Below are 26,980 nucleotides of genomic sequence, written 5' to 3' on the forward strand. Positions count from 1 at the left end.
TCCAACTTGTAAGACTAAATTTAGTTTTGACTTTTAGTTTTGAAACTTATATTCTTTCTAAAACTAAATTAGTTTCCACTACTGATTTCTGAAACTAGCCTTAACGTTTGAACACGTGCTGGTAGCACGCCATTAATTCTCTCTAGAGGTTATTAAAAGTATTTACTGGTGATTACTGGTTATTACAGGTGATTACAGGTGATCACAGGTTATTGCAGGTTTAAAGAGAGAATTACTGGGGTGTTACAGCTTGCCCATGCATTGAGGCCGGTTTTGGAGAAGTGGGGACCTAGGCTAGGAGCCATGCCTTGGGGAGCAAGGCAATGGTCCCCCCCTTGATTATGGTCCTCACCCAACCTCTCCTCTCCTCATGCCACTTGTTGATTGTTGATTGAATTGTTTTATAATTTATTTTTGATTTAAATAAATTAGCAGAAAATGCACAAGATCCCACATTGATCATGAATGGGTATGCAAGTTGCATTTCCCTATAAATACCCCATGATTGGGCATTTGGAAACCAACTTGAGTGGAACTCAAAAAGGCATCTCTTATTATTAAGAAAACCTTTAAGTTCGTAAAACTCTAGTTTTATATTTGGTCAAGTCTCGGCTAACCCTCGAGACAAAGATCGTTCGGGTCGGGTCGTGGGTACGAGCCGTTAGAGGCCGTCACGCTTCTGAGGCTTTAAGCTTCGAAGTAAGAGCTCGGTTTACGAGCGAAGCACAGTTCAAGGGTATTACTTCTTTATCCTTTCTCTTAATTATGTTCATGCATGCTTTATTGCTTTAATTATTGGGGCGGATCTTGGGGGGTTTCTCTTCCGCGTAGTGTTGGACGCTACGAAACCCAACAACGGTATCGGAGCCGCGCTCTCTTTTAATTATTGTAATTTGTAATTAATTAAGGTGATTTAAAATGGATTTAAATTTCTGGTTATGCTTTCTAATTGGATTAGAAGCTCGTTTTAATTATTTTTTAAAACTGGTTTTTTTTTTAATTTTGGCTGACGAACCTAGATTTCGACTCAAAAATAGTGTGTTTTGGGTGGAATCGATGTTCTGAATCGTTTCTGTCCCTTTTAGAATTGTCTAGAAGCCAAAATCCTCCCAGAAATATGTTTTTCGAGGGGTTTTTCGTTTTTGACGAATTTTTTTAAATCTTTATGCCTTGATTAATTTAAGAATGTCATGGGTAGATTAAATGCATTGTTGCATCCCTAATCTACAGCAATTTTAAACCCTTTTGAGCATGGTTATGAAGTCATAATGTGTGATTAAGTTGGTATGTTCAATTTCTCACATAAACTTATTATTTCACAATCATGCAAATCAATTGCATTAAAGTGTGAATGTTTATTGTGAATGTGAAATTTTAAAGTTCCTAGTATATTAAGATCTAATCTTTGAGTGTTTAAATGGTTGGAACTTTGATTCTAAATTCTATGATTGAACTAATGTAGGATTTAGTCATTTTTTAGTTGATTAAAATCCTTAAAGTTCAAGTACTTGTGATTAAATCTTGATTAATCTTCATATTGGAAAATGTAATTTTGTTATTTTACACCAGTTAAAAATTGGAAAATTTTTCATTGGATGATTGGTTTTATTTTCCAACTCCCTATTTTGTCAAAACTCATCATTAATTTACATTTTGGTTAAATTAATTATGGGTATAGCCCTTCAATTTTAAAGCATCAAGAACGACCTAAATTATTTCAAAAGGTACTTTTGGATGATTTACGCTTGTGCACCATTAAAATTGAATTTAATTAAGTTGGACTTACTTTATTTCATTTTGCCCTAAATTGATTCTAAAATAAATTTAGGATTAATTTTATGTCACATGTAAATTGGGATTAAAATCTTGGGAAATGGCACGCAAATCGAGGCAACAACACCTATGCGCCACCAAGGCTAGCCGGGCTGCCCAAGCAGCCCACATGTGGCTGCCTATGGTGCGCACAAGGGGGGTGTGCCTTGAGATGCTGCTGCTGTGTGGCAAGGGGCAGCTGTTGCGGGCTGATGGCTTGATGCGTGTCCTAAGGCTACTGGAGTGCTTGTGCGTGCTGCTGGCAGCGAGGCAGCAAGCCCCAACCAGCTAGCCAATTACTGCTAGCGCCAGCGAGCAGCTAGCATGCGTAGCGTGCTGCTGGTGCTAACTAGCATGGCGTGCTGCGCTAGGCGAGCATGCTGGCACCTAGCACCAGACGCAACACATGGGCTGCCTAGCAGCCATGGTGCGCAGCCCTCGTGTTTTGAGGGTGGGCTATTTTGCTTAAATTTTAGGCTATCGTGTTTGCAAAATTTTGTCGTTTTTAATTCATTTAACTATTTTAACAAGGTTAGACCTCGATTTTTCCGGCTCTTGCAAAATTTTAATTTTGACAAAATTTAGGTTAACCGGCTTAATTAATTAGATTAATTAAGTTGGATGCGGAATTTAGTGGGAGCTTCGTTAATTGCACGATATTATTGCGTCTTAATTACATAATATGTTAAACAACTTTGACTAGTTTTTATTAGGCGTGTTAATCGGATTAACCACCTAAGTTAGTTACTAGTTTTCGCGTGTTGTGCATTATTACTTGTTTTTCGTCGTAAAATGCATGGGCCATTCACATATAGTAAATGGATGAATGGAAAATATGTTGTTTCACATGTTTCGTGAAAATGGCAACTAGTGGGGCCCGATTAGGATAGAAAATACGGATTGCGATCCGTTATGTATTTTTGTAAATCTAAATACGGTCTGCGTACCTTTGAGTATTTTTGTAGTTTAATATTTAGATTAATCCTAGGCGTAGTAGATAGTAATTTTATTTTGGCGAAGATGTCTCAAGACGGCGTTTCGATGAAGACGAGCCAAGATGAAGACCCTTGAAGATATGAAGATTTCAAGGGGTCATGCTAGTTTCCAAATGCATCTATTTTATGCTTTATATATTATTATGCTTATATATATATATATATATATATATATATATATATATATATATATATATTTGAATGCTAGATGCATGTCTAGGATTTCAAAATGTTGCGATGATTAGTTAAGTTCACTTAAATCAACCAACATAGAAACCCTAGGTCCCTAAAATATTGAGCTAAAATTTGTCGTTCCAAGAACAACACTTACCGAACTAATGCGCATACGTGATGGGCTACGCCAAAGCGAGGCATCACTACCTCCCTAGGAACGTAAGGTGTACTAGGTATACGAGTTGATCTTGGTTAAGCTCAATGATATCAGTAAGGAGTCCTTAGATGTCGTAGAAAAAGAGATAAGACGTCAAGGATGCATTAGATGCGACGTTTTATCAAACCGAGAGTAGCTTAGAGCTATTAGAAATTAGATTGCTTACCCTAAGTTATTAAGTGTTAAGACAAGCCAAAGCATGCTTAATCACTTTTTGATTTTTGGGATCTTGGAATCATTTTATTCTCGCCTAAAAGGGACAAATTATTAATGCGTGGTTAAAATGCTCAATAAGATTGAAAGTTTGCTTGAACGCTTTTAAATTTCAAACTTATTGGTTTATGAATGGTTTTTCATTTCAAATTCTTTCAATTATAGAAACATGTCTGCAAGTAACTCAACTCAAACAACCAGTTTTCATTACGCTCAATTCTCGAAAAGGAGAAATTGAGTGGGCAAAATTTTCTTGATTGGCAAAGGAATTTGCGTATTGTTCTCATGCAAGAGCAAAAGGAATACGTCCTTTATGAGGAAATGCCCGACACTCCCAATGAGGAGGTCACTCAGGCTGCCCTTAACCGATGACAAAGTGCCAATCAGGATGTCAAATGCATCATGTTGGCCACTATGTCTCCGGACCTTCAAAAGATTTTCTTTGAAAAGGAGACGGCTTTTGAGATCATTTCTGAGCTTCAGAATATGTTATAAGAGCAGGCCCGAAACCCACAGGCAAATCCTTGAGCGCAAGCTCAAAAAAGGAGAGCTGGTAAGCCCGCATGTGCTTAAAATGATTGGATTGTTTGAAAACATGGAAAGGCTCGATGCTGGGTATTCAACCGAGATGGCAATTGACATCATTCTCCCCTCGCTGCACAAAGGCTATGATCAGTTCAAAATGAACTATAATATGCACAACATGGAGAAAACTCTCACCGAGCTTCATGGTATGTTGAAGCAGGCTGAGAAAACCCTCAAAGATGAGGGAAAACATGATATGCTCATGGTGAGAAAGGGCAAGCCATTTAAGCGCTCGGGCAAGAAGAAGAGCTTTAAAGGGAAAAAGAAGAATTTTCCGCCTAAGTCTAACACTACCAAGAGCAGCAAGGACAAAAAGGTAGCCTCTTCCGAATCCGACTCTAAATGTTTCTACTGCAAGAAGAAGGACATTGGAAACGGGACTGCCTTAAATTAAAGGAAGATAAGAAGAACGGCACCGTTGCTTCTTCATCAGGTATTTTTGTTATAAACTTAAACTCTAGCAAAACATCATGGGTATTAGATACCGGATGTGGCTCACACCTTTGTTCCAATGCTCAGGGACTAAGGATAAATAGGAGGTTAGAGAAGGGAGAGGCCGAGCTTCAGGTCGGTAAGAGAGCCAAGATGTCTGCCGTTTTCGTTGGAACTCTCAGTTTGTCTTTGCCCTTTGGGATTATTTTAGAACTTGACAATCGCTATCACGTTCCTAGAGTTACAAAAACATTATTCCAATTTCAGCATTGGACGCCAAGGGTTTTGAATTTCGAATTAAGAACAATTGTTGTTCATTTTATTTCGATAATGTTTTATATGGTAAGGCATATTCAGAAAATGGTCTTTATGTGCTTTCTCTTGACAAACAAGTTTATAACATTAATGATACCGCCAAAAGGGCTAAGACCATCGAGTGGAATCAAACCTACTTGTGGCATTGTCGTCTTGGCCATATTAACGTCAAACGCATCAAGAAACTTCTACAAGAAGGTGTTTTTGGCTCATTCGACTTGGAGTTGTTTGAAAATTGCGAAGGATGTCTATTAGGCAAAATGATAAAGCAGCCATTCTCTAAGTTAGGAGAAAGGGCAAATGACTTATTGGGTCTAATACATACGAACGTATGTGGACCAATGAGTACACCCGCAAGGCAAGGTTATCGATATTTCATTACCTTCATCGACGACTATAGTAGGTATGGTTATGTCTACCTTATGTCGAATAAATCTGAATCCTTTGAGAAATTCAAAGAATTTAGGAGTGAAGTTGAGAATCAACTTGGCAAGAAGATTAAAGCACTTCGATCGGATCGAGGTGGCGAATATTTGAGCCATGAATTCGACGATCACTTGAAAGAAAATGATATTCTTATAGAGCTGACACCTCCTGGAACTCCTCAATGGAACAGAGTATCCGAAAGGAGAAATTGAACCTTGTTAGACATGGTTCGATCAATGATGGGTCTTAGTGAACTTCCTATCTCTTTCTGGGGACATGCACTACTAACTGCGGCACTAACACTGAACCGTGCTCCGTCAAAAGCTGTCGAAAAGACTCCTTATGAATTATGGACTAAGAAACCTCCAAGGTTGTCTTTTCTTAAGATTCACTACAAGAAATAGGCCTATTTTCGACGGACATCTTCCGACGGACAAGATATTCTGTCGGTGATCCCGTATATTCCGACAGAATATAAATCCGTCGGAATTTTCCGACAGATTTCCTACAGAATTCTAATCTGTTGGAATTTATGGGCTTTCCAACGGAATATTCCGTCGGAATATTAATTTTCCGGCGGAATTAAAATCCGTCGGAAGGTTCCGACGGAATTAAATCTGTCGGAAATTTCCGACGGAAAATTCCGTCGGAAAATAGTAGTTCCTACGGAATTTTTTGTCGGAATTCCGGTTACCCTAAAAAAAAAAATAAAAAAAAAACCTTAAAAAACCTACATTTAAAACCTGGTTTTTCTCAATCCTCCATTTCTATTTCGCCGTTTTTCTCTTTCTTCTTCCTTCCTATTTTCTCACTCCTCCATTCCTTCCTATCTTCTCCGTCCTCTCCTCTCATCTCCTCCCTCCTCACTCCTCTCCTCGCCCTTCTCCCTCCTCTCCTCCTACCACCAGCACGTACACGACCACCACCACGGTACACCACCACTAGCACTACTGTGCTCACCGTACACCACCACCACTTGCATTCAAACCACAACCAGCACCGTGCTCACCCAACAGCTCCACCAGCACCGGCTCACCGTACACCACCACCACTCATTCAAAAATAATGGTTTTTTTTGTTCAAACTCGACCTTGAAAATTCCAGATCTGGAATTTTCATGGTCGAGTTTGACCATTTAAACCCAATAAAGAAGAAATTTCAAATTAAAAGGTAAGTTTATTTTTATTTTGTATTGTGAGTTAATTTTGAATTCGTGGGTTTATTTGTGATTTGGTTTTTTTTTGGCTTTTATTTTCAATTTCTGATTTTTTTGGCCGATTATTTTGTATATTCAATCTTTGAGTTTGAGTATTAGATCTGTTTTTGCTTTTTTTTTTTTTTGGATTTTGATTTTGTATATTAAATTTTGTATTAGATCTGCTTGCGATTTTTGTTTTTTTTTTTTTGATGAATTTTCGCTTTTTTTTTTTATTTTGGGTTGCGGTGGTCTAGGTGGGTGTGGTGGCTATTGGAATGTTTTTTAGGTGGAGGTCGTTGAGTGGTGTGGGGCTAGGCGTGGTGTGGGTGGGTTGGTGGTGGTAGGCGCTGGTGTGGGTGGGTAGGGGGGTATTCAGGGGGGCAGGGGGAAGGGTGGGCTGGTGGTGTGGGTGGGTAGGGGGTAATCAGGGGGCAGGAGGTGGGGTGGGCTGGTGGTGTGGGTGGGTAGGGGGTAGTCAGGGGGGTAGGGGGGCAGGAAGTGAGGTGGGCTGTTGGTGGCGCTAGGTGTGGGAATGGGTGGGGGTGGTCTAGGTAGGGTGTGGTAGAGGTCTGTTTTTTTTTTATTAACTTTTCCGACGGAAAATTCCGTCGGAATGTACCTCTTTCGACGGAAAACTCCGTCGGAAACCTACCCATCTCTGACGGAAAATTCTGTCGGAAACCTACCCATCTCCGACGGAAAATTCCGTCGGAAATTTGCGACGCAATTTCAAATAAAGTCAAAAACTGCGCCGACAGAATTAGATCCGTCGGAAGACCGCCTTCCGACGGAATTTCCGCCGGAAAAGGTCGAATTTCTGACAAGGGCTGTTACGACAGACCAACTCCAACGGAATTCCGTCGCAAAGCCTAATTCTGACGGAATTTCCTATGTTTCCGACGGAATTTTTCCGTCGAAATCCAGCTGTTTCTTGTAGTGATTTGGGGTTGCGAAACATATGTCAAGCAATTAAATTTCTGACAAGCTTCACTCGAAATTAGATAAGTGTTTCTTTGTGGGCTACCCAAAAGAAACCAAGGGGTATTACTTCTACAATAAATCCGAGAACAAAGTGTTTGTTGCTCGTGATGGTGTCTTTTTGGAGAAGGAACACCTTTCCAAAATGACAAGTGGGAGGAAAATCGGACTCGACAAAGTTCGAGAGGACGAGCAACAATGTCTACCTGATAAAACTGACAATCAAAATGCTTTAGAAGCAGTTGATAAGATTTGTCAGAATCAAACAGACAATGTAAATGCTCAACCTATTACCCTTCGTAGTTCGCAACGACCAAGATCTCAACCAAATAAATACCTTGGTATTGTCTTAACCGAAGATTAGGACATCCTAGTCATGGATGGAGATGAGGAAGTGACATACAAACAAGCTATGACGAGCCCTGACTCTGCTAAATTGCAAGAGGCCATGAAATCTAAGATGGACTCCATGTCTGAAAATCAAGTCTGGGACTTGGTAAATTTGCCCAAAGGTTACACACCCATCAGTTGCAAATGGATTTTCAAATTGAAAATAGACAAAGATGGAAATGTATAATATATACAAAGCTAGACTGGTGGAAAAAGGTTACAAGCAAAACCATGGGATTGATTATGATGAAACCTTTTCGCCAATCGCAATGCTTAAGTCCGTCCGGATCATCCTAGCGATTGCTGCATATTACGATTACGAAATATGGCAAATGGACGTCAAACCTGCCTTCCTTAACGGGATTTTGGAAGAAACTGTGTATAGACACAACCGGAAGGTTTTGTTGATCCAAGCGACGCTGGAAAGGTATGCAAGCTTAAGAAGTCCATTTATGGACTGAAGCAGGCAAGCAGAAGTTAGATCGATCATGTATGCCATGGTATGTACTAGGCCTGATGTATCGTACGCCTTAAGTGCTACGAGCCGATACCAATCAGGCCTAGGAGAGGCGCATTAGACTGCGGTTAAGAATATCCTAAAGTACCTGAAAAGGAACAAGGATAAATTCCTGGTCTATGGTGGCCGCGAAGACTTGATTGTTGAATGTTACACCGACGCTAGCTTCCAAACTGACATAGACGACTTCAAGTCATAGTCAGGGTACATATTTTGCCTAAATGGAGGAGTTTTTAGTTGGAAGAGTGCCAAACAAAGCACCACTGCAGATTCTATAATTGAAGCCGAATACTTGGCAGCTTCGGAAGCAACTAAGGAGGTAGTTTGGATTCGTAAGTTCGTCAATGAACTTGGTGTTGTACCCTCCATCAAGGGTCCAATAGATCTCTATTGTGACAACAAGGGTCCATTCGATTTCTAAGAATATTCAAAACAGGGTATCAAGACCATGTCTTGGATAAAGAAACACCTATTAAGTGGACATTGAATATCTAAATCGAAAATTATCCCTAATCGAGATAATTTAACTGATGGACGATCAACGACCACCAGAGGTTAGTGTGTAGTATGATTTACATCACCGTTTCTTGTGCTGCAAGGACATAGTAGTCATAAATCATTTGCACAGGTGCTAGTTTGGAACTGCACTGGATCGACCTATGAGAGTACTTTAAGAGATTTAAAACGTCATAAGTACATTTCTCATTATAGCTATCGAAACCTGTTTCCTCAACCATGAGTATTGTGAAGTTTTCTTGTTTGAGTACTAGTCTCTTTGATGTTGTCAAACGTTTGCCGTAACTGGGGATTATAACAGGAACAATATGGAGATTAGGTCCTCTTAGTAAGTGAGGCTTACAGTACAAGACTGGGAATGTCCCCCTATTAACAATAGGGAATATGTCTTTGTTGTTTATAAGGCTGCTTGAACAGCGAGACTGTGAAAATAAATGGCCATGTTCAGATGGATTTTAGAAATCATCTACTTATTGACAGTCGAACTCGAAGATCGAGAAACACTTCTGGACGTTATAAGGATGACGAAGATTCATACCTTATAGTTCATGAAGAGACATTAAGCGACATAGGAAATAGGCTATACACTGTATGCACACTAGTTCGGAAGGACAAGTGCGAGATTGAAAGGATTGGTGTCCTTCCAACAAGTGTATTATTCTGATAGAGGGTTCTGAATTATCAAGAAGCTAATTCTTCAGTGAGATCAATAGATCGGAATGCCTGGGTGAAGGCCGCTTCTAATCTGTAATATTAGTGAGTAATTAATATTACAGCTTTGTCTTGACTGAACCCTTTGGGTCGAACCCAAACGAACTGCCGATCTAAACCGACGAATCAATCCGAAGGATTTAATGAGTCACTAGAGTATTACGAACACAGACGTTGGATATCAAGCCTAGGGCGTCGAGACCGAACGTCGCAAAATCAACAAGCAACAAGTTCGAGCAAAGCCGAAGCATCACATTTTGCCTAGCCATGTGGTTGCTAGGCTAGCTAGAGCTAGCATGCACCTAGCACAGCACCATCGCAGCACCATGGGTGTGCGTGTGTGCATGCATTGCTAGCACAACACCATTGCAGCACCATGGGTGTACATGTGTGCGTGCATCGCTAGCACAACACCTTCGCATAGCAAGACGCTCAGCGTGCTTGCGTGTGTGCCTGCCTTCGCATGGCAGCACCAAGCAGAACATCGAGCTAGGAGCCTCACCTAGCAGCAGCAGTATGCGTGGCTCGCTAGCAGCATGCATGCGCTGGCTGGGCTGTGCATGCTTGCTGCGCTATGCTGGCTGGCTGGAAGAAAGGCAGGCTGCCTAACTTTGGTGCCAGGCGCCAGCTGGCAGCCTTGGCAGCCAAGGCAGGCTGCCAGCTCGCCCATGCATTGAGGCTGGTTTTGGAGAAGTGGGACCAAGGCTAGGAGCCATGCCTTGGGGAGCATGGCAATGGTCCCCCCCTTGGTTATGGTCCTCACCCAACCTCTCCTCTCCTCATGCCACTTATTGATTGTTGATTGCATTGTTTTATAATGTATTTTTGATTTAAATAAATTAGTAGAAAATGCACAAGATCCCACATTAATCATGAATGGGAGTGCAAGTTGCATTTCCCTATAAATACCCCATGACTAGGCAGCTGGAAATCAACTTGAGTGGAACTCAAAAAGGCATCTCTTATTATTGAGAAAACCTTTAAGTTCGTAAAACTCTAGTTTTATATTTGGTCAAGTCTCGGCTAATTCTCGAGACGAAGATCGTTCGGGTCGGGTCGTGGGTACGAGCCGTTAGAGGCCGTCACGCTTCTGAGGCTTTAAGCTTCGAAGTAAGAGCTCGGTTTATGAGCGAAGCACGCTTCAAGGGTATTACTTCTTTATCCATTCTCTTAATTATTGTTTAATTATGTTTATGCATGCTTTATTGTTTTAATTATTGGGGCGGGTTTCTCTTCTGCGTAGTGTTAGACGCTACAAAACCCAACATTTGACGCTCAAGTTCTCGGGACTGAGAAGCCGGCGCCCTTCTAAGAGTGGGCCGGCATAGAGGAGGAGCACGCGGAAGAGAATGTGCCGGGTGAGGATGGAGACGCCCAAACCCAGCAAACTCAAGAAGCTCCTCTAGCTGGTCAGGACCTGCCGTCAGAACAACAACAACAACAACAGCAACAGCAGTAGTAGCTTATTATTTTTTACTCTTGCTTTCATTAAGCCTGCGTGCCGCGTACTTTTGTATCTTTTCCTCGGACAAGGGTCGGCTAACATTTGAGTCTAAATTTATAAATATATATATATATATATATATATGCGTGTGTGTGTGTGTGTGTGTGTGTGTCGATTGTATCGGTTTTGCTTTACTACTATTTGCTTCAATTTCTTGCAATTTTCGCAATTTTGAATTGATACATGCGGTATGCCGGATGCATTGGCTCCGTCTGCCCCTTGATGGTTGTTTTCTTATAGTTACCAAGTTACCATCTCTAAGCAGGCAGCCGTCCATAAGCATCCGGATGAATAAAGAGACCATTTCAAAACCGAATTATTCCTAAGTTGTATCTGCCGGCTGTGCCGGCTAAACCCAGCCGAGAACACTCGTTTAACCGGCTAAGGATTACCCCTTGGGTATCCAATAATGCCGTTGGTTAGTATGCAGGCGGCCTGTGGCCGGGCGTATGCATTTTAACCAATTGCAGGTTCATCGACAAGGTTTTGACCTTGCTTATGGAAATTGTAGCCGGCTGCAGTACTTTTTGGCAAATGCCGGCTGCAGATCAAGATTTAATTCACCGTCTTTATTGCCTTGGGGAAATAACCGGGTGTATCTTGATTTCGATAGGTCATTCGAACGACCATGTGTTATCTTTAACCTAACACGTTAAAGCCGTTTGAGTTTATGACCTGTAGAACAATGTACCACCTGGAAGGGAGATGTTCTCTTCGACGAATTCACCCAAATGGGGGTCGCCGGATGCCTGCTCATGTTGGAGCAGGTGGTTTAAAACATGCTCGGCCATTAGCCTTATCGGTAGCTAAGTTTGATACTAAGCCATCTACTCAAGTAGAGCATATGGTTGCAGATTAAGATTTAATTCACCGTCAGTATTGTCTTGGGGCAAAAACCGGGTGTATCTTGATTTCGATAAGTCATTCAAACGGCCATGAGTTACCTTTAACGTAACCGGTTAAAGCCGTTTGAGTTTATGACCTATAGAACAATTTATCACCCGGAAAGGGGACGTTCTCTTTGACGAATTCACCCAAATGGGCGTCGCCGGATGCCTGCTCATGTTGGAGCAGGCGGTTTAAAACATGCGCGGCCTTTGGCCTTATGGGTAGCTAAGTTCGATAATTAGCCTTCTACTCAAGTAGACCATACGGTTTCCCGGTTGTGCATTGCACAGATGGGACTTTATACAAAAGATAATTGAAATAAAGTACTCTTTCATTAATATACTCTATTTACAAAATATTTACAAATCCTTAGAAGTATTTTCAAGCTATCTACATTCCAGGTTCTTGCTAGCTGCCTGCCGTCTGGTGTTTCCAGGCGGTAGGTGCCGCCTCTAACTTCATCAAAAATCCGGTAGGGGCCCTCCCATTTAGGGGTTAGCTTCCCTTGCTCATTTTCCCTACTGGTTACCTCCATTTTTCGAAGCACAAAGTCCCTTACTTTGAGGGGTCATTTGTGTACTCTTTTGTTGTAGGCCCTCGTCATTCTCCTACGGTATATCTCATGATGCAAGGCGGCATTGCCCCTGCGCTCCGGGAGTGAATCTAATGCTAGACGCATGGCCTCCCAATTTGCCTCTTCATCATAGAGCAAGACTTGGAGTGTTGGCTCATAAAGTTCAATTGGCAGGACGGCTTCAGTGCCGTATGTCATGAGAAACGGGGTTTCACCGGTTGCCCCTTTTTTAGTTGTTCTTATGGCCTGTAGGACATGAGGCAACTCGTCTGCCTATAGACCACCAGCCCTTTCAATTTTCTTCTTTATGCCGTTTGAGATGAGCTTGTTGAAGGCTTCAACTTGGCCGTTTGCTTAGGGACGGCCAACGAATGCAAAGCAATGTGAGATCCCTTGATCTCCCAACCAGCTCTTGAGGGTAGGCGTTTCGAACTAAGGGCCATTGTCAAAGACCATAACATAGGTACCCCAAACTGGGTGTTGATGCTTCTCCAAATGAAGGAGATGACATCCTTTGTCTTAATGCCCTTGACCGCCTCTACCTCAACCCATTTGGTGAAGTAGTCTACAGTTACAAGGATGTACCTCCGCCCGCCTATGGTAGGCGTATATGTACCTAAGATGTCCATGCCCGATTTTGTAAATGGAACTGAGCTGTAGATAGCCGTTAGGTCTGTAGCCGGACAGTGTATGAGCCGGCCAAATCTTTGGCACTTGTCACACTTTTTCACCATTTCCATGGCGTCTGCCTCAAGAGTTAGCCAAAAGTAACCCTGCCGTTTGGCCCTTTTTGCTAGAGTTCTGCAGCCTATATGTGATGCACAAAAGCTCGAGTGCAGATCCTCTAGAACCTCTTTGCCCCTTTCAGGGGTAACACACTTCGGCAATGGCTGGAAGTAACCCTCTCTGAAGAGCTCTCCCTTGTAGATTTCGAAGCTCAGAGCTCGCTTCTTCAATGCTGCTGCTTCTAAAGTGGCATCTGGCAGAGTGCCGTCTACCAAGTAATCCCAGATGGAGTCCATCCAGGTAGAGCTTCGGTTAAGAACGCCAATGGGATCATGTTCAATACTTCTTTTTTCCATGACTTCCCAAAAGACTGACCTAGGCGTATCATAAGTGGCGGATGATGCTAGCTTGGATAAGGCATCCGCTTGATTGTTCTCTTACCTGGGCACCTGACTTAGATGAAATTCGTCAAGTGTCCCGGCCTCATCTTTGACCGCCTGCAGGTACTTGATCATCGCCGGATGGGTGGCCTCATAGTCACCGTGGTATTGGCTAACAATTAGTTGAGAATCTAAGCAGGCATCAACTTTTCTCGCCCCTGCCGCCTTACACATGCGTTATACCGGCTAGCAGGGCCTCGTACTACGCCTCATTATTAGAGGCTTGGAACTTGAACTATAGTGCGTATTCATAGTTGTCCCATTCCGGAGATTTTCAAATTACGCCTGCACCACAGCCGTTCATAGTAGAGCTCTCGTCTAAATATAACTTCCAAACCTGATCAACATTTTCTGGCTGTGCCGGTCATGTCATTTCAACAATGAAGTCGGCGAACGCCTGACCCTTCACTGTCTTTCTAGGTTCGAAGGAGATTTCCAGACTTTGCATCTCAATAGCCCACTTGAGCATTTTTCCAAATGACTCCAAGGTTGTCATTGGCCGCTTGAGGGGTTGGTATGTGTAGACCACCACCGGATGTGCCAAGAATTATGGCTTTAATTTCTTGACTACCATGAACAGCGTGAGGCCAAAATTTTCAACCAAGGGGTACCGCAGCTCTACATTCCGGAAAACATGGCTTATGAAATACACTTGGAACTGTATGCCGTCTCTCTCAGCTAGGAGAACGCACTGAGGGCATGATCTGAGATGGCTAGATACATGTAGAGAACCTCTCCTGTTAGAGGGTTGACCAGCCGTGGCAAAGAGTGAAGGTGCTCCTTCAATTTTTAAAATGCCGCCTTAGCATTCTCCCCCCATTCGAATCTAGTCTTCTTCTTAATTGCCTAGAAGAAGTAGAGACACTTGTCACCTGACCGGCTCAGGAATCTCCCTAATGCCGCCAAGCAACCGGTAATTTTTTGGACTTCCTTGACAGTGCCGGGTGACTTCATGTTCGTCACCGCCTGCACTTTTTCTAGATTGGCCTCTATCCCCCTTTGGTCAATCAAGTATCCGAGAAACTTTCCAGACTCAACACCAAAGACACACTTTTTGGGATTAAGCATGACCTTATGTCGCTTGAGGGTGGTGAAGGTTTCTTGGAGATCAGCAAGGTGATCCATCTAGAGCTTGGATTTGACTATCATGTCATCAATGTATGCCTGTACATTCCTTCCAATTTGATTAATGAAGACCATATTAATCATCCATTGGAAGGTAGCAGGCGCATTCTACCACCCAAACGACATCACCGTATAACAGAACAACACTTGATCAGTGACGACTCCCGTCTTTTCTTGATCTTTTTTCCACAAGGGTATCTGATGGAAGCCTAAGTAGGCGTCCATGAAGCTCATCAAGGCATGACCGACTGTAAATTCGACTAGACTGTCGATCTTTGGAAGGGGATAGCTATCCTTCAGACATGCCTTGTTCAGATCCGTGTAATCAACACACATCCGCCAGGTCCCATTCAATTTTTTGACAAGGACGACATTGGCTACCCAATCCGGGTAGTAGCATTGCCGAATGAACCCGGCATCCAGTAGCTTCTTGACCTCAGTGGCTGCCGCCTAAAATCTTTCCTCACCGTGGTTCCTTTTCTTTTGCCTAACCGGCTTCTATTTTGGATCCACAGCCTGAACCAGGCTGACGCCTGACATCTCTTCCACTTCAAAGGCAAAGATGTCTTTGAATTCTCTTAGCAGTTGGTGCAAGTCTGCGTCCAACTTTGCAAAAGCAACTGTCCTCACTTTTACAGTTATTTCCGAATGGCTGTCGTCTAGGATAATATCAATAGTATCACTAGCAGGCTGGGGACGGAGATCCTCTGAGCGTTCCTTGATCAGTGATTGCTATTGCATCTCTTTTTTTACGGCCACCAGGTGGTCCGCTTTTCTCTTTTTTGACGGCCACCAGGAGATGCTCTGATCGTTCCTCGATCGGTCATCAAGGTCAATAGGCTCCTCGCCTTGGCCGCCTATGGCCACAGTGGGCTTAACGTCTGATAAGTAGCACTCCCTAGCCGTCTTCTGATCCCCGTTTAGGGAACTCAATGACCTATCATCCCTCTCAAACTTGATCAGTATGAGGGATGGGATGATGACTGCCTTGGACTCATTGAGGGTTGGACGGCCCAGAATAAGATTGTAGGCGGTCAATTCCTTGACCACCAAGAACTTGACGACCATGTGCCGTCCTTCCCCCTTCTCTCCATCCCCTATAGGTACATAAGGTTGGTGTAAGCCATTAGGTGGTCTTCCGGATTGGTGGTACCGTCATAGGTACTGACCAACACATTCTTAACCTTGGTCGCTTGAGTCGCCTCGGTTATCTCCCTAGAGAACGCTGACGGCTGTTCCCCAAGGTTTAGCAGCCGGAGCTGCCAGTCCATGGGTTGGACTTGCTAAGCCGCCGGACTCCCGTAGAGGGCCGACTGCATGTATGGTGATCCATAAGGCATGTATGGTTGTTGGGGCTGATGAGTGACATTTATGTCGCTCTAAGGACAGTCTTTTCTAGTAGTTTTAGTAATAATTCAGTCCATTTTAGTATGTTTTTGCTATGATCCGCCTATTTCGAGTATTCTACCTTTGTGGCGCGTAATGTGTACTCATATGGTTTAGGTAGTCTATGCTCCCCTCCCCTTTTGTTGTATTACGCCTTGCTTTCCTGTTTTATGATTGCAGGTGTATGCCGTTGATTCGGAGATGGAAGGAACAAGGGAAAAACAGGAAGAAATCCAGACCAGGCAAATGGCGCGGGCGCGCACCAGAGGAGCGGGCGCGCCACCTATAGGCGCGGGCGCGCATCCCTTGAGCGCGGGCGCGTTGATGAGCTGGACCAACCATTAAATACCCACTTTTGAGCGGGTGCGCATTTCTAGGAGCGGCCGCGCCATCATTTACAGCGCGGGCGCGCCATTGTTAGGCGCGGGCGCGCCTGGCTGCTGCTGATTTAAATCCCGGTTTCAGCCCAAATTAACAAAGGAGGGGAGGCAAAACGGCTAACTAGGGAGAACGTTCTATCATAGGGATATTATTTTAGCATAGAAACCTTAGAGGAGAGCTTTTAAGGAACTTTTCTAGGTTTTTGTTTTAGCCACTTTCGTATTGAACAATCTTGATAGTTTTTAGTGTAATTTTCATTGTCTATCAACATTAGTTTTACTCTTAGTTTTTAAAGAAGTAATTTTGCAACATTGATGTATGGTCAAGCTTGGAGATTGAATGATGTATGGCTCTTTATTTGGATTTCAATGAAGGTTTTGGTATATTTCTCTATTTTCTCTTGTTTTTATGATTAAAGTTTCTACCTTTGTTAGTTTAGTTGATAAAAACTTTGTCTTTCTTACTATTTCATTGGTTATTATGTTGCTTAGTATGATTGTAGTTGTAGTTATGACTAGTGAGTAGTTTCTTGTTGCTAGGGGTTTGGTGAAGATATGCTTTGAGTTTGATGTATGCTAGGCTAGGTTAATTTGGAATATTTGTGATTAAATCTTCCTTGTGCTTATATTTATTAGCCACTCCATGTTTATGGCCATATGCATGTTGTGGTTGAATGACGTGAACTAAATCGTGACGATAGTGCGACTTAGGAATAGTCATTAGGTGATTGATTATTGCATGACCTTAGCTTGTATGCCTTACGACGATAGTGTGAGTGTATGCTAGCTAGGAAAGCTCTTAATCCCGATAGGTGATTAGAGAGTATTCTTGATATTGCCTTGTATGAGTTGCTTGGGTTACATGTAAACCTATTTTCCGATGCCCAATTTCGTTGAATTCATAGCATGTTTGATCCTTCCCCCTAGTGCTTGTTTTAATTGTTATTCTATTCCCTTTAGTCATTACTTTACCCACCATACTTCTTGATCGAATTAGATTAACATTAGGAGATAAATAGCGGTGCTTAATCATTTCCCTGTGTTCGACCCTTACTTGCCTCTATGCTCTTTTAGTTGCATGTTTAGGACTACAAATATCATTTGATAGAGGTGTCTAAGTAACGACCTAAAATACCGCCTGTCAGGGGCACATACGCAGCCGGCTGGATGATCTGAGGGCCAGTACATGCAGACATGCCGCGTGACTAACTTTCTCGGTGTGACTCCGAATACTTCATTGAAGTATTACGGAAATTGTATGGGTAAGTCGACGTTGAGGCCTACTCTGACATTTGTTGACTTCTCTTCTCCTGGATGAACATCCGGACATCAGAGTAAGTCTTTTTTGACCCATCCGGCTGAACTTGCCGGATGGCCTTTCTTTGCCCTGATTTAGGGAAATGAAGTTTGGATAGATTTATCAGGGGCCCATCCGTCCCCTTTGGTTTAGGGTGAGGAGTAGGAACCTGGTCTTTGAGGTGCTTCTTCCCGAAGGGAGAAGGCTTCTTTGCTGACTGACCCTTGTTTGAGCCAATTAACTTCTTGATTATTTCTTTGATTTCCCCCTTGAAACTCGTCATGAATTTTATGAGCTCGTCTCGTGTGACGGGGGTTGTGCCCTCCGCCGCCTGGGGTTGCCTAGCAGGCTTGCCGGCTAGGTTGTGTTGGGTTTCGTAGTGACCCACACTACGCGGAAAGAAACCCGCTAAGACCCGCCCCCATAATAAATGCAATTAAGAAGCAAAACATAATTAAACACAAGAAAGGATAAAAGATTATACCTTTGACGCGTGCTTCGCTCAACTATGAGCTCTTACTTGAACCCCGAAAATACGAGGTCTCCAACGGGATCGTACCCTCGAACCCGACCCGAGCGTCCTAAGTCTCGAAGGTTAGTCGAGACCTGGACAAATAAAACTATGAGTTTTACGAATTAAGGTTTACTCAAATCAAGAGTTGCCTTTTAATTCCACTCAAGGTTGTGTATTTCCCAAATACCCAAACTTTGGTATTTATAGGGAAATGAACCCTTGAACTTCATTTCCCAACCAATGTGGGAGAATGAATAATTTTGATAATTAATTTAATTCCAAAATAAATTAATAATCAAATCAATCACAATGCAACAAGTGTCAAGGAGAGAGAGAGAGTTAGGTGAGGACTGCTAGGGCTGCGATGGCGCCTAGGTACACATGCCTCGCCTGGCACACCATGGTGCGCCTAGCACACACATGGTGCGCCTAGGCTTGCGATGACCTAGCCTAGCATAGCTATGGCTACGCTCCTACTTGTTGCTTGTGATTTTACGATGCCCTAGGCTCGATATCCGACGTCTGTATTCGTAAAACTCTTTCGACTCATTAAATCCTCGGATTAATTCGTCGTCTCGGATCGGTTGTTCGATTGGGTTCGACCCGTAGGGTTCAGTTAAGATTAAGCTGTAATATTAATTGTACCTTAATATTACTGATCGGAAGCGGCCTCCACCTAGGTATTCCGATCACTTGACCTTACTGAAGAATTAGCTCTATAATAATTCTGAACCCTCTATCAGAATAATACACTTGTTGGAAGGACACCATTCCTTTCAGGTTGTTGGGACAAGCTTTGTCTTCGCCTCGTTCCCTTGTTTCTTTGGAACGAGTGCGCCTTGTTCGAAATGACCCGTCTTGGGCCACATAGGTGTCGACCCCATAGTCGTTACCACTATCCTGGTCCGTATGGACCTCAGGCTTGGCCGTAGGCCGTCTGCCCTCGCCAGGTGGTATAGTATCGGATGTTATCAGAGAAGTACTCTCCCCACAAACGCCACCAAATGTTTTGGGGTTTTCGGGTTCCCTCGGGAGAGTTATAATTCTAAGAATGCGCGCCGACCGTCTGTACCTGCAAAACCACGAAACTCCGGTTGGGTGGAGTTCTGCCTCCGACGATCAAGTTAGTACGTCTCAGGATGTATAAAAGTGTGGAAAGTAAATGGGTTTTCTCTGTAATTTAGAGAGATTCTGCAATTGATATTGCTCGGTTTTTAGGTTTGTATTTATGAGGATTTCCGAATGTATAACAAATGAGGAGTTTCCTCTATTTATAGCAGATGAAGATCTGCTCCTCTATTAGGGTTACAATGCTACATGTCAGCATCCAATTGGATCCCATTAGCCCTTTATGGGGCTGACACATGTAAGCTTGCTATTGGGCCACGTGGCATAGGGTTTTTTACCCCAATTAATTAGGGTTAGATTAGGAGTTTCTCTCTCTAGTTTAGGAGTAGTTTTAGAGAGAGAAAGCTTGGATTTCAATGGAGATTTGAGAGCTTGAAGAAGCAATTTTGTGGATTCTGTTCTCATCTATTCAATGAGCTTTTCTAACTTTATCTCACCGCTTTGTTTAATTCTTGTTTTTGCTTATTTCATTGTTGATTAGAGTAGTTATTTAGTTTACTTGTTTGATTCTTGCTTTAATTCTAGTTTAACCTTGTTGTCCATGTTTTCCTTTATTATGTTGCTTAGATTTTGTTCTAGGGAAATGGACGAAGGTTATGTTGATGAATTGAGTGATTGATTGTGATTAGTATGCAATTAATTCTTGATTATTGTGTTTAGATGATGCTTACATTGACTAGAATCTTTTTAGCTAATGGATTCTTGGTTCTTAATTGTGCTTTCAATCAATTGTGCGGAAGTGAGTTGATTGAGAGTCTAGATTCTTCCATACCTTTGTTAGGCTAGTTGTGCGGGAGTGATTAGCTTAGTAGGATAATTAGCATGCTTAATTGCGTGGGAGTGAGTTGAGTGTGTTCAACATTTCTAATTGAGATCATGATCATCTAATTGCGTCTTGTTATTAAATTCATTAATGTAATTGGGTTCCCCTTTCCTTAATATCTTGTTAATTGCTTTAAGTATTGTTTTAGATGTATCTCTCTCTATCTCACAACCTTCCTACTAGTCTAATGACCTCTAATTAATACACTTAGTCCTTATGGTTCAACCCTAGCTTGCCACTATCTAGTGTAAACTTGATAGAGTTAGGTTAGGAATATAAATTGTTGATTTGATCTAGGATAGTAGACACGACCTGTTGTCCCCTGATCACTCGCTTACCGAACAGGAACCGGCCCCTACCCCGTAGCTTAGACGGGGCCAGACCAAAAATAACTTAGAGCTTACAAACTAAGGTTTTCTTAGTTTTGGAGATCCCTTAGAGTTCACCAACTCAAGTGAAGTTCCTAATACCCAATGATTGATATTTATAGGGAAATGATCCCAAGAATTCCCATCATCTTTCAATGTGGGATAATTGGTAAATGCCAAAAGTAAGACTTAATTTACTTCTAAATAAGATTAAAAAGGCATGAACAATAATCAAATGACAAGTGTCATCACACAAGAAAGGGAGTAGGTGGGAGGACCACCTTGGCCTTAAAGAACAAGGCAAGGGGCTGCCCTACGCCTACCCGGTCAGCAAGGGCAGCTGCCCGGCCTTCGGCAGTAAGGCCAGCCACAAGACTAGGCTTGATGGCCGCTTACCGCAAGCCTACAACAGCTACCGCAGGCCCATGTGCATACCGCAGGTCCAAAAGCGGTACCCGGGTCATTGCAGCAGCACCGCAAGCGCCAGCCTTGCTGCTCGCCTTGCTAGGTAGCCCCAGCTAGGGCTACCTTAGTGCGCAGGCTACTAGGCTGCCCCAGCCAGCCCGCAAGCAACGGCCAGCCTAACTGGGCCTTGCCACGGTTGCGGTGGCTTGGTGGTTTGGTGCTTGCTGCCACTAGTCATTTGCCTTTGATCTAAGGCATGGCTAGGGATCGTGCTTTGCTTGTAATTTTTGCACGATACGTCATTTGATTATTTTCCCGATTCCTAAAATCGACTTAACGCTCGACGCTCTAAGCTCGGAATCTGACGTCTTAGTTCGTAAAATCTCTATTGACTCATTTAATCCTTCGGATTAATTCGTTGCTTCGGTTCGTTTACACAATTGGGTGTGACTCGAAGTGTTCAGTCAAGAGCAAGCTGCAATGTTAATTATACATTAATATTACTGATCAGAAGCGGCCTCCGGCTAGGCATTCCGATCACTTGACCTCACTGAATAATAAGCTTTCCTAATTAGTTCCGAACCCTCTATCGGAATAATACACTTGTTTAAAGGACACCATTCTTTTCAATCTCCCACTTGTCCTTCCAGACAAGTGTACTGTTTGTGTATAGCCTATTTCCTATGTCACTATATGTCTTTTCATGAACTATAAGGTAAGATTTATCGTTATCCTTATTATGTCCAGAAGTTTTTCTCGATTTCTGAGTTCGACTGTTAATAAGAAGATGATTACTAAAATCAATCTGAGCACGACCATGCATTTTTATAGTCTCTCTCTTTGAGAGGCCTTGTAAACAACAAAGACTTATTCCCTGGTTATCAATAGGGGGACATTCCCAGTCTTGCATTGTTAGCTTCCCTTACTAAGAGGCCCTAGCTGCCCGAGTGTTGTCTTTATAATTCCCTTGTACGGCAGACGCTTGACAACATCAAAACCGACTAGTACTCAAACAAGAGAACTCACAATACTCATGGTTGAGGAAAGAGGTTCCGATAGCCATAATGAGTAATATACTTATGACGATTTTTAAATCTCTTAAAGTATTCTCATAGAACGATCCAGTATTTTTCCAAACCAATACCTGCGCAAATGATTTATGACAGTTTAGTCCTTGTAGCACAAGAAATGGTGCTATAAACTATACTACACACTAATCTCATGTGGTCTTTTGTCGTCAAACTTCCAAATGACCTTGATTTGGGATAATTTTGATGTGATATGGAACGTTCACTTAATAGGTGTATCTTTATCCAATACATTGTCTTGATACCCTATTTTAAATATTCTCAAATCAAATGGACTCATTATTTATTCTAATCCACAATTAAATAGAAATGGAATAATAATAATTTACAAAAAATTAAATTACTCCATAAATGAGTGGTTCAACAAACTATTTTACATTAAAATCTCCAAAATGAATTAAAACACATGAAAAGGGAAATCAAAGCCAATCTCCAACGTGCCTGATTCCCATTGCCTCAACGTGCTTGTTGTGTTTCACTTGAGGCAAAGGTTTATTGAGTGGATCCGCTACATTGTCGTCCATTCCAATCTTGCAAATTATGATTTCACCCTCGGACTTCCATTCCCTTATCATGTGCATTTGCCTCATGACATGTTTGACTTTCTGATGCTCCCTTGGCTCTTTGGCCTGAGAAATACCCCCACTATTATCACAATAGAAGTATATTGGTCCCTTAATTAAGGGGACAACACCAAGTTCACCAACGAACTTACAAATCCAAACTGCCTCCTTAGATGCTTCTGAAGTTGGAGAGTACTCGGCTTCACTTCTAGAATCTGCAGTCGTGCTTTTCTTAGCACTCTTCCAACTGAACGCTCCTCCATTAAGACAAAACATGTATCCTGATTACGACTTGAAGTTGTCTCTATTATTTTGGAAGCTTGCGTCGGTATAACCTTCAACAACCAAATCCTTACTCCCTCCATAGACCAAAAATTTATCCTTGTTCCTTTTCAGGTACTTTAGGATATTCTTGGCCGCAATCCAATGTGCCTCTCCTACGTCTAATTGGTATCGACTTGTAGCGCTCAAGGCATACGATACATCTGGCCTAGTACATATCATGGCATACATGATCGATCCAATAAGCGAAGCATATGGAAGCTGACTCATTTTCTCTCGCTCATCAGGTGTCTTCGGACACTGTTTCTTGCTGAGAGTTATGCCATGTGACATGGGTAGGTGGCCTCTCTTGGCTTCCACAATATTGAATTGTGTCAATACCTTATCGATATAAGAATTTTGGCTCAATCCAATTATCTTCTTAGATCTATCCGTATAGATCTTGATGCCCAATATGTACTGTGCTTCTCCCAGTCCTTCATTGAAAAACATTTTCGAAACAGGCCTTTACTGACTTCAACATTGGAATGTTGTTTCCAATAAACAATATGTCATCAACATATAAGACAAGGAACGCGATGTCACTCCCACTGATCTTCTTGTAAACACAAGACTTGTTTGGGGTAAAATTACCCATGACAAGTGGACCAATCCGGACCTGCCACATGTCCACCATGTGGCCCAATCAGCTTCCGCCACTTGTCACCCTAAGAGGTCCAACATAGATTAATCAGGCCACGCCATGTGGCCCACAATTTGCCAACCTGGAAAACGGCCGCCAAAGGCCTGAATCCCGAGGCAAGCCCAATCAGTCCTAGGTATTCCCAGAAAACCTAGTATTGGGCACGTACTTCAAGGCTATATAAACTGTAGGGTTTCGTAGTGACCCGACACTACGCGGAAAGAAACCCACCAAGACCCGCCCCTTAATTAAAGCAATTAACAAGCATAATAAACTTAATCAAACAAGATTAAGAACAAGAATTATACCTTTGACGCGTGCTTCGCTCCCAAAGAGCTCTTACTTCAAAATCCCGAAAAGACGAGATCTCCGACGGATCGTACCCTCGACCCGACCCGAGCGTCCTAAGTCTTGAAGGTTAGTCAAGACCCGGATAAAATAACTATGAGTTTTACGAATCAAAGGTTTACTCTTTCTTAGAGTTGCCTTTTGAATTCCACTCAAGGTTGTTCATTTCCCAATACCCAAGCTTGGTATTGATAAGGAAACGATCCCTTGATATTTCATCCTCCACCAATGTGGAAGTGTTGAAAATCAATCATTTACTTAATTTCCAAATTAAATAACTAATCAAGTTAATCATATTGCGACAAATGGCGTCTTCTCATGCAAAGGAGTGGTAGCCAAGGTTAGGTGGGGGACCATATGCCTTGCTCCCCAAGGGCTTGACTTGGTCCCCACACACTTGAACAAACAGGGTTAAGGCTAACTGGCTGCCAGCTAGCGTGCTAGCTAACATTGCCCTGCTGCCCAGCACCCAGCCAGCCAGCCAGTGCGTGCTGCTGCTGGGCTGGTGCTGGTGCTTGCATGCTGGCGCTGGGCGCTGCTAGCACCTAGTGCTGGCACTAGCCCTAGCAGCCCCCGTACACTTCCTTGCGCGCCATTGCTACCACAACCAGCATGTGTGCTGCTAGCGAGCCACGCATGTTGGCCCTTCCCTCGCATCATCCTACGCACTACGCACCATGCACCACGCAACGCTCGCACACGTATCAGCCAGTGCCTAGCGCTGCTATGCTTGGTGTGAGGCACGCACACGCACATGCATGCGTGGTGCTGCTACCTAGAAACCCAGCATCCCCATTGCACGCACACACGCACCAGCCCACACGCATCATTGCTGCTGCTGTGCGAGGCTGCGAGGCACACACGCACACACACGCAAGCCCCTGGCATTGCGATGGTGCTGTGCGTGGTGCCATGCCTTGCGATGGTGCCTGGCCTGGGCTGCGTGCTGCGATAGCTTGCCACATGCATTCAGGAACCTAGGCTAGCACGCTGCTAGCTGCGATGGGTTGCCTGGGGCTTGTGGTGCTTTGCGATAGGCTGCCATGCGCATGCCTAGGCTGCGATGGTGCACCTAGGCTGCGATGATGCGCCTTGAGCTTGCGATGGTGCGCCTAGCCATGCTAGGTGCATGCTAGCTCTAACTAGCCTAGAATCCACATGGTTAGACCATTGTGGTGCTTCGGCTACGCTCGTACTAGTCGCTTGTGATTTTGAGACGCTCGGTCTCAACGCCCTAGGCTCGATTTTCGACGTCTGTATTCGTAAAATTCTGCTGACCCATTAAATCCTTTCGGATTAATTCGTCGTCTCGGATCGATGATTCGATTGGGTTCGACCCGAAGGGTTCAGTTAAGATTAAGCTGTAATATCAATTACACCTCGATATTACTGATCGGAAGCGGCCTCCACCTAGGCATTCCGATCACTTGACCTTACTGAAGAATTAGCTCCGTAATAATTGTGAACCCTCTATCGGAAGAATACACTTGTTGGAAGGACACTATTCCTTTCATAAGCAGGTCATTAGCCTCCATTAAACAACATAATCATCTCACCTAGAGAAGCCTAAACACACGTGCATACTAATCGCTAGACCAGACTTAGCATTAATTGCATCCCCTTGAGGCTACCCACCGTAGCCAGATTAATCACTCCTCTTTCTAGAGGAACCAGATCCCCTTTTACTTTTCGCACCATATACTCCTCAAACATGTTCTAACTTGATCGTCGGAGGTGGAGCCCCCATCCCTGGGGGTTTCCGTTGTTTTGCAGGTACAGGCGTACGGATCTAGTCTCGGAATTATAACTTTCCCGCGGGACATCAAAAAACCCCGAAACATTTGGCGCCGTCTATGGGGAGAGTACTTTCGAGATGGAATCACAGTCTGTACCAATTCTAAGTGAGAAGCGTCCCATGGACGACCCTCTGGTTCAGACGGACTAGGATACTAACAATGAAATCGAAGTCAAGACTCACACAGCCCCTGACGGAAAGGAGGGAGCGGGAGGACCGCCAGGCTGGTACTAGTCTACCAGCCGGCCCACCCCCTGTGCTTCACCAGGCGGCCAAGGGATCCGCTCCTATTACTAGGAACGAACTCATGACCCTCATGAGTAGTTTCAAGGGGGAGATCCAAGACTTGATCAACAGAAGGGCGCCTGTTCCCGCAAAGGAACTATCGGTCAGAAGGCCCTTCGAACCTAGGAGGACGAGACCTGTGAGGATTGTGAGGCGACCCCTTATCCAAAATCTAGGGCAAGGCAGTCACTAGTGATTGACCTAGCAAAGTACCGCTTCCCTTCTCTAGGGAAGAGGAAACCCATCCGCCTTGTTCAGCCGGACAGGTAAAAAAAGACATACTTTGATGCTCGCATGATAATTGAGCACAAGAGAAACCACCAAATGTCGGAGTCGGCCTCCACGTCTGACTTTCAGGACAACCCACTCAATACCTCCATGAGGTGTTCAAAATCCAACTATGAGAGCCAGACGGGCGACACTCCCTCTCTTGTTCCCAAAAGTATCATGCGGCCCTGTATGTGCCACCCCAGCCATACGTTCCGCAATCACAATATTTCATGCAGCATACTCCTTTTAGAGGATAGGCGGCAAAGAATGTCCAGCCCTTGGACTGGCAACTTCGGTTGCTCAAACTTGGAGAACAACCATCTGCCTTTTCCAAGGAAATAACAGAGGCCGCCCAGTCGGCCAAAATCAAGAATGCGTTGGTAGGGGCTTTTGATGGCACTACTAACCCTGAAGACCACTTGATGGCATACACCAACCTTATGTAACTCAAAGGGTTGGATGATGCCACATGGTGTAACTGTTTCCCGGCTACATTGAAGGGCCTCGCCCAGCAATGGTTTGGCAACTTGCCAGCCGGGTGTAACAACAACTTTAACACACTTGCATACCTGTTCGCGTCAAACTTCTCCACGAACATTCCTGCCAAGAAAATAAGTCTCGACTTGGGAG

Source organism: Chenopodium quinoa, unplaced genomic scaffold (genome assembly GCF_001683475.1).
Source record: "Chenopodium quinoa cultivar QQ74 unplaced genomic scaffold, ASM168347v1, whole genome shotgun sequence".
NCBI lineage: Eukaryota > Viridiplantae > Streptophyta > Magnoliopsida > Caryophyllales > Amaranthaceae > Chenopodium > Chenopodium quinoa.